The sequence below is a fragment of the Balaenoptera physalus genome (genome assembly GCF_965194825.1).
Source record: "Balaenoptera physalus genome assembly, chromosome: 10".
Classification (NCBI taxonomy): Eukaryota; Metazoa; Chordata; class Mammalia; order Artiodactyla; family Balaenopteridae; genus Balaenoptera; species Balaenoptera physalus.
The window spans coordinates 92,493,709-92,503,197 of NC_138889.1; the positions used below are offsets into that span (position 1 = coordinate 92,493,709).

Here is a 9,489-nt window from a genome sequence, read left to right on the forward strand (position 1 = left end):
CTTTAAGTCAGGCAACTGATGAAGTACAAACTAAATAGATGTAAGTTATAAGAAAGTCAACTAGCCCTCAATTCTATTTTACTTATCCTACACACACACACACACACACACACACACACACACATACACACACACACATACACACACACACACACACACTCCTGTTTCATATCTAACCTGATTAACTTCCTCCGAAATCTGTCCCCCCTTTTAATCTAACACATTTTCATTTGATAAGTAATCATTAATTATTGGCAGTACATGTACACAGATCTTTTATTTTAGAAGAAACTTGCTCCTGTGTCTGACATTTGTTTTTTCCTTTTTAAAAAAAAAAAAAATTTTACAAAGTAGAGTACTTAGCACATTTTGGGAAATAACACATCACTTATTTATTGATATTTTAAAAGCAGATGCACAAATATATAAATTTGAATAGGACATATTGGTGGAATGTAGGAACTTGTATTCTGTCTTAGTTTATAAGAGGCTTATTTGTTCTCCTCGGTAAATGGCCAACATTGAGGGTTCAAGCAGACCTTTCATAAAAGTCCATTTTTGTGACTAATGGCCTCATTTTATATGGTTAAACAAGTGATATTTTATCTAAATATATAAAAATAATTCAAAATAGGTATAACACAAAATTTGACTCAAAACACTGTCACTGAACAATATCTAACACTGCACAATCTATTCTCCAGTATATTTTTGAGAGTGAAAGCTTATTCTTTTTTTTTTTTAACATTCTTTTTTTTAATATTCTTTTCCACTATGGTTATCACAGGTTATTGAACATAGTTCCTTGTCCTATGTGGAATCTAAACTATGGCACAAATGAACCTATCTACAAAACAGAAACAGACTCATAGACATAGAGAACCGACTTGTGGTTGCCAAGGGGGAGGGGAGAGGGAGAGGAATGGGCTGGGAGCTTGGAGTTGGTAGATGCAAACTATTACATTTAGAATGAAAGCTTATTCTTAAAATAAATAAAAGAATATAATTTTAGAAAAAAAAACTATTTATCGACCAATAAAATATTTTTGTTATGTGATGGCTCCCTAGAATAGTTATTTTCAAAAATTATTTTCCAAATAATATACACACTTAAAATAAAACATATAACCACATATATTAAATGCCAAGATTTATTGATAACTTGAATGTTTAAAACAGGCGAAATATTATTCTTATGTTTTTTTAATGATTGAAAATAGGTTTAATTATTATTTCCACATTTTTTTAAAGCTGTGTCATCTGATACTGAATCACTGGTATTTTTCTCAAGAATGCATTTTTTTGTTCCTTTTATTATTAAAAGTTTAATTTGCTGTAAAAAGTTGCACTTTTTTTTAGTTAGCCAATTTAAAATGCTTGATATTTTCAAATGCATCTCCTCTATGGACAATAATATTTTGACTTAGGAAATATTCCTTTAACAGATACTGAAATGCTTGATACCCTTACCCCAAAATCTGCATATTGTAAGATATACTTAATCCAACTTATTTCCATTTTGGAATATATATATATATATACACACACACACATACGTGTATATATACATATATTTATAATTATACACACACAGACAAATAATTACAAACTTTGTCCACTACAGCTACTATTTGAATTGATAGACTATTGTAGAATCAATTATGAGATTATTTTACTATACTCTCTTGGAGCTCAGTTTGGCTTAGTGATTATGTTCTGGCAGATGAAATAAGCAGAAGGTTGTTTTGTTTGTTTGTGATTTCCAACATGAGTCCTTAAAGAGAGAGAGCACATGATTCCTCATCTTTATTCTTTTTGCTATCTATCAGTTCCAAAGCCATATTTAGCCACATGGTAGCTTCCAGGGTAGCAGTGCATGATATTAAAAAGGAATGTCAATGTTGATATTGTTGAGCTGCTAGGCCAATCCCTGATTGCCAATCACCTATGAGAGAGAAATAAAATTTCATTTTGTTTATTTTGGAGTTTTCTAATACATGCAGGCAAACCTAATCTTTATTTACATACTGGCATTCACTGACAAAACGAATAAATACATAAAACCCCTTTCTCAAAAACAAGTCAAACTAAAATTAAATTAAACCAAACACACATATACATGGGAATAAAATGGTTCAGGTGAGAAGGGAAGTGAATTCTTGGTGTCAAATTTTCAGAGATAAAAACCTGAAATATTGGCAGGAGCAGCAGTAACAAGAAGATGGTATACCACCATTGGTTTTGGGTTGGCAAATAATAGCCAAATCTTATTCCAATAGCTAGGTACGTATAGAAGGGTCAAGTACAACCCTGCCAGATTTACCATGTTCAATTTTAACTCTCGCCTGTCTCATAGACCACTATAGAGTTGGCTCTTGTACCAGCAATAGGATTAGAATAGGACCAAAATTTCTGTGCATCTTCTTGTGGGACTGAGCAGAGAAATACCAGTTTTTTTCTGGTTTGGTAGCCCTAATAGAGTCATATCCTGAAAATACTTGAAACAATTGCTGACTGCCAACCTTACCTCAAATGCTTATCTCTAGTGACTTGAGGAGGAAGAAGAGGAAAAACTGGGAGGTGGAAGGAAGGTGAGGAGTATGGGGGGAAGGAAAAAGGAGGAGAAGACAGTAGACAGTAAGAAACACAGTTTTAGAAGTCTGATGAAGTTCACAATTCTGTGATTTCTCATTACTTCCAGGGGAATATAACTATAAGAATGTATTCTGCAGAATGAATGTAGTGATGAGCAATTGGAAATACTATGTTAATGCGTTTTCATTAAAAGAGCTTACTTCAAGCTGAAACTTTGCTGTATGATAGCCATATAGCCTTTTGCCTGTAATTTCAGTTTTCTCAGCTATAAAATGTGCATAATTATACGGTGACCCAACAACAACTTGATTTCTTTCCTTCTCTTTTATTTTTGTGGGCAATAAAATACACTATGATAGACCATATACTCTGATTATAGAGCTATAAGAACTCATAAAACATAATTGAATCAAATTACACATTGACATGTATAACTCTCTCTGGGGCTGAATATACAGCTGAGAATGTAATAAATAATCTCATAAGATTGTTGCAAAATAATTAAAAATACACATATAAATTGTATGAGAAGATTTACTTAAATGTGCCATATCATTTTTCTTGTTCTTTATCAGTCGTTCTTGCTCTAACTCAGACAAATTTGTTTACAAAAAGAATAGTTCTGTTTTACAGCAAATCTTTGTAATATATCCATGAAGTCTTTATTGGGTTATTAAAGGAATGTTAAAGTCATGTATAAATATTTTTAAATGTTTTATAAAAGTTTTTCAGAACTATCAATACATGGCATTGATAAATAGGGCTATTTCTCTCTATTTCTATTTGGAAAAATATAATACATGGAACAATCAAGGTAATCAAGTATCAAAATAAAATGGGTGCAAAATATTTGTATCTTTAAAAGACTTATTAATGCTTTCTATCATGGTAGAATATTCTGCTTTTCTCTGTGCGTTTTGTATCATGTTCAGAACATAAATGGGTGAGAGAATTTTACCATCAAGTAAAAGCATGCAACACCTAAATAATTCCAAGTCATGTTGTGTTTAATGTTATTGCTTCACTTTATCTTGTAACATCAATCTTCTGGGGAAAGATCTGGCTTCCTCTGGGATCTGTAAATGAGATTTTAGAATGTGATTAACATAAAAGTCACTCCATGTGCTGAATCATTTAAAAGTGTTTACATGAATTCCCTTTTTTCATTGAAGTTTTTATACAGACATCATAAATCCATGTGGAACACTGAGATTTAAAAAAAAAAAGGGGGGGGGGGTAAAATTAAAAAGACAAAACCAAGTGTTGATGAGAATATAGGACAAATAAAACTCTCATTCATTACTGAACAGGTTGTAATTTGTTATATTATCTTATATAAAATTTAAAGCCAAAACTATTTTATGCTATTAGAAGACAGTATAGGGGTTACTCTGGGGAGAAGGGATGGAGTAGTTTTTGAAGGAGCTGTAAGGCATACTTATAGGTGGCTGATATTGTTCTATTTTTTGATGTGTATGGTAGTTGAATGGATGTGCTCACTTTGTGGTGACTTATTGAGATGTATATTTATAATTCCCATATTTCCTTAAATATCCCTCCATAGAAAAGTGTATAAGAATATATTAAAACATAACATTATGTGTTATTTATGAATATTTAGGATATGACTTTTTCACTTTTTATTTTGAAATAATTTTATATTTGTTGAATCTTACAGATCACTACAAGGTCATACCGAGAGTTCCCATATACCATTTTCCCAGTATCCCTGACATTAATATATATAACTATAATGTGGTTATTGAAACCATAAAAGCAATATTTGTACAATCATATTAATTAAACTACAGCTCCAATTCACATTTTACTAGCTTTTCTACTAATGTTCTTTTCTACAAATGTCAGACTCACATTTATGTTTTATCTACTAATGTCCTTTTTTGTTTCCGAGAATCCTACATTGCTTTTAATTGTCATGTCTCCTCTGTCTCCTCTACTGTATGACAGATTCTCAGTTCTTTATATCTTTCAAGACTGTCACATTTTGAATAGTTCTGGTCAGGTATTGTACAGAATGTGAGTGTGTCTGGTACTCTCATGATTAGATTGAATATCATGGAAGTGTTTGTTAACGCCCTTTTCAGTGCCTCATATCACGGGACACATAACGTCTCTATGTCTTACTACTGTTGATATTAACCTCGATCACTTGGTAAAAATGATGATTGCTGGCTTTCGCTACTATAAAGCTGCCATTTTGTTTTCTTTGTGATTAATACATATCTTGGAGGAGATACTATGAGAGCACGCAAGTGTGCTTTTCTATTGGAATGTTCACCCGTAGATTTGAGCTTTCACAGATCTTTCCTGCATTGATCTTGCCAGATCAATCTTGCCTGCAACAATTATTACTGTAGTGTTTTTCTAATGGTGATTTTGTATATCCATTATTTTTATGAGGTTTCTAAAAATGAGATGAAAAATATGAGAAATATGTGTGTATTTTTTTCCCATGGAGATAGCTGTTGGGGTTCAGGATGGGCTGCCTGAAAATGTGCCTCAATGTAATATTGATTATTTTAAATTAAAGTTACTTAAGAAATGGTCAGCCCAAGATGGACACCCACTCTCCCTTCTGTCTCCCTGAAAACAGGAACTAAATCTTCCATGTGAGCTGTACCAGGACATAAAGAGACATCCTTATCACCAGATAGGGAATTCAGGTCAAGGAGCCTGTATTAACAAGCCTTGTTACTTTTTTCATTTACTACCCCAAGGCCAAACTCTGTTTAGATTCTTCATTAATTGGGCACCCAAAACCTGAGTTTGTCCTGTCAATTTGTCACAAAAGTTTTTTTTTCTTTCTCTAAAAAACTATAAAAGCTTCCTGCTTTGACCACTTCTTAGGTCCTGCTTCCATGAGACACCCCCAATGCACATGAATCAAAATCTGTTTTTTTTTCTCCTATTAATCTGTCTTGTGTCAATGTTATTACTAGTTCAGCCACAAGATTTCAAGAGGGAAAGAGGAGGAAATTACCCCTTCCCAACATATACAATCCATATATTCCTAACTTTACCTACTGTGAGTTCAAAACACTGGTGTTTTTATTTTTAGACCAGCCTGCATTTTTAGGGTGTGAATCCCACTGGACTCACTACTAGAAATGAATCACCTTCAAGTGATTCACAGACACATCAGAGGGTTCCACGGCACATTGCTATATATGTGTCCTAGAACAAGCCACCTATCTTTTGTCCTAGTCTCTCCATCTCTATATCTGGATATCCAGCTATGTTAGCTAATAATGATCTTAATGAAATTGGCTTTCACTTTGAACACACCTGCATTTTTCACTTTTAATGTCTACTGATAAACCTATTCCAATATTAGCCTACACCTTCCAAAGTATGACCAAGCGTTTCTAACTGCTACTAGAGACTGAAATGAGAAAAAAATGAAAAACTGTCTTGACTGGATCTTGAGAACTTTCATGATCAAAAGGGGGATGAAGGAAGAAATGCCTTTAAGATGCAAAGCAATTTAATGATTTTGAAATAACTGAAATAGGTGATTTTTGTGATAAGAGTATATGATAAAATGTGTGATTTAATGTGTGTTGGGGTTACTGTATTTGCAGCCTTTTGCCTTTGTACTGATATATCTGTGGCTCTCTGCAGTGGGGATTTGCAAGAGTGTGAAAAAAGAGTAGAGGGACAAGGGACCAGCACAGGGTTATTTGTCCTATGGACGCTGTAATTCTTTTAAAAGTTTCTTAGCACCTTGAATTCTACTTCATCTAAGAACCATAAGTATAGTCCTTACTTCTGAACTCAGTACCAGAATTTCTAGACCCACTTGCTTCCAATGATAAGTACAAGTTTATTCAAGTTGACTTTAAAGAATTTGTACATAAGAACTTAGCATGAGTTATAAATCTTACTTATACAGTCAGATTAACAAATGATGAAAACATTTACAAGACTAAATGTTTTCTTTAACCAAAGTAGAAACCTGAAGTACTGAGGATACTACAGGCTAGAATTTGGCTTGCTGGAAACCTGAGTTAGATTAAGGACTTAGGGTGTTACTGGCCCATATGCTGAAATGGGTGGAGCTAAGAGAAAAATTTAAAAAGCAGCAATCCAAATCAAATGTAAGTGAAGATGATCTGGATGAAAATGCACCTTGCAAGGAATGGGAGAGAATAGAAAGGTAAACTAAAATGGCTAAAAATATTTGCCTCTGAGGAACAAAACTAGCATGTGGGGCTTCAAGGGACTGTGATTTTCAATGTTAAGACTTATTGGTGCTATTTGATACTTTTTAACCTTGACCTTGAAAATATCTGCTATTTTAAAATTTAGTTTATTGAAAAAAATCAATTTGTATTTATGTTTGCATGTATATCTAATATTAAAAATATATGGAACTAAACTTGATTATTTAATGTGAACTATTGGAAGAGAATTACCATTCTCCCTTGAGATAGAGAAATAGAATACAATAGCATGAGCTATTGGACCCAGGTTCAAGTTCAAATTCTATCATTAACTAGCTCCAGATGAGTATTCTTTACCTGAAAATGGTGATAATAAGAAGCTACAGGGGCTTCCCTGGCGGCGCAGTGGTTGAGAATCTGCCTGCCAATGCAGGGGACATGGGTTCGAGCCCTGGTCTGGGAAGATCCCACATGCCGCGGAGCAACTAGGCCCTTGAGCCACAATTACTGAGCCTGCGCGTCTGGAGCCTGTGTTCCGCAGCAAGAGAGGCCGCGATAATGGGGGAGGCCGCGCACCGCGATGAAGAGCGGCCCCCACTTGCCGCAACTAGAGAAAGCCCTCGCACAGAAACGAAGACCCAACACAGCCATAAATTAATTAATTAATTAAAAAAAAAAAAAAAAAGAAGCTACAAAGCTGTCGCTTGACAATACAGCATCCTTGTGTGGATCAAATGTGATAATGCAGGTCTTTATTTTGGAAAGTGTAAGAGCTACTATGAATTATCATTCTAGCCCACACTCTATAGAATTTTTAAAGTTATGCAAATGTTAAGTTATGATGACGGCCATTGCTGGAAGTCATTACATTCCTCTCTCTTGCTGAGTTCATTCATGCTGCCTATATGACTGATGTCTGAATTGTCCTTTCTTTGAATAAAACCATAAATTCTATACTACTTAATTTTCAGAATAATATGGTAATAGCTCAAATATATGCTTACCTCTGGTTTTCTTTAGATAGTAATTATTATATATATGCTGAAACATTTTGGTCAGTCTCTTGTAACTTACAAATGAGTCCTGCTATCTTTGATTTCTGGAAAATTTCTCCATGATAGTGAACCAAAATATAGAGTATCTTTTTCCTTAAATGTTTAAAAGCCAACATTGTTTCAAAATCCCATAAAAGGTTCAAAATGGCACACTACACTTTACCTTTCAAAAAAAAAAACTCTCCTCTGCCAATGAAGCGATCAGCTGCCTTTGTAGAAAATGTGATTTGCTAATCCATGATTTGGTTTGCAAATCCAAGTTTGCTTGCCTAGCTCATATCCCTCACCTATCAGAACTTACATGGAAGTAGTGTTCCGATAAGTATTAAATCCAAAGTTTACACATTACTAACTACAAATCATACAATTGCCACAGAATAGAATAGCACAGCTTGGATACTATGAAGAAAAGTGAGCAGGAAATCAATCTCCATTTCCTGACTTTGTTATGATCTACACACATCCGGGAAAAATATAAAGTGCAGTGAAGCCACCGGAAATCTCAATAAGTTGAGGGAATATACTTTAAATATTCTTAGGGACTCAAGCTTTGAAGAGCTAAGCCCATGGGTCAAAAATATAATATGAACTTTTTAAGGGCCTTTCTTCTTTTTCCATTTCCCATAGTTTTTATGCATCGGAACAACCAACACCTGGAAAGTGTTTATAGACTTTGAAATGAGAATGACCAATTTACTATAGAAAAGCATGGCTGACCTGATGCTAGAATCTCAAGAAAAAACCTTCCAAGACCACAAAACCATAAAAGAAACTTAAAGAACGCATCTTTCATATTTATTTTGATAGCTATCTTGATCAATGCTACATGTTACTGCAAATGTATTTCCTTGGAATTTTAGAAATATGTTTTAATCACCATGATATACCATTATAAATTGTCATTAAATAGGGTTTCTGGCACTAGAAAATGTTATTAGATATAAGATAGTACAAAATTACCTGGAATTAGTTAAAATCTATTAGCACAATTTTCATATATTCTCATAACTAGTTGTATAAATTTGCATGAGTCAATTAACTTATCTACTTCTTCATGTCTAAAATAATGAAGTTGAATGAGATGATACTTGATATATCTCCTAGTGTCAACACATGACATAATGGGTAAAAATAAGTCCATTTTACTACAGTTATGGCATAAGTAATAAATATCTCACCTTTACTGTGCCAACCTTTCAAACCAAATAGTACCTCTGTAACAACTGAGAACCATAAAGAAAACAGCATCAAAGGCATACTTGTTGCAAAATTAGATGGCAACAAGTGGCATATTTATATGTGAATATTTAAATCCAGAATCAATATCATATATTATAGGCAATACTTTCAAGATTGATAATCTGCTCTCTATGTGTAGAACAGATTAAAAGAAACAAATGATCACAAAGAGCAAAGACTAAAATATGCAGGCACATCAGTACGACAAAGAGAAGTGCTGTAATAGCATATAGTGAGAGAAAAGACCAGAGCAAAACAAAAAGCAGGCAAGGGCTTTCCTGGTGGCGCAGTGGTTGAGAATCTGCCTGCCAATGCAGGGGACACGGGTTCGAGCACTGGTCTGGGAAGATCCCACATGCTGCGGAGCAACTGGGCCCGTGAGCCACAACTACTGAGCCTGCGCGTCTGGAGCCTGT

General features: G+C 34.1%; 1 long non-coding RNA gene across 1 annotated transcript in view; it reads left to right on the top strand.

The window, feature by feature from the left end:
- The first annotated feature begins 1,894 nt into the window (after positions 1 to 1,894).
- LOC309636909 overlaps positions 1,895 to 9,489 on the top strand; it is a 28,916-nt gene continuing 21,321 nt past the window's right edge. Inside the window, exon 1 of the long non-coding RNA XR_014250307.1 lies at positions 1,895 to 9,339. This is a non-coding gene — a long non-coding RNA (uncharacterized lncRNA). The remainder of the gene's footprint in view (positions 9,340 to 9,489) is intronic.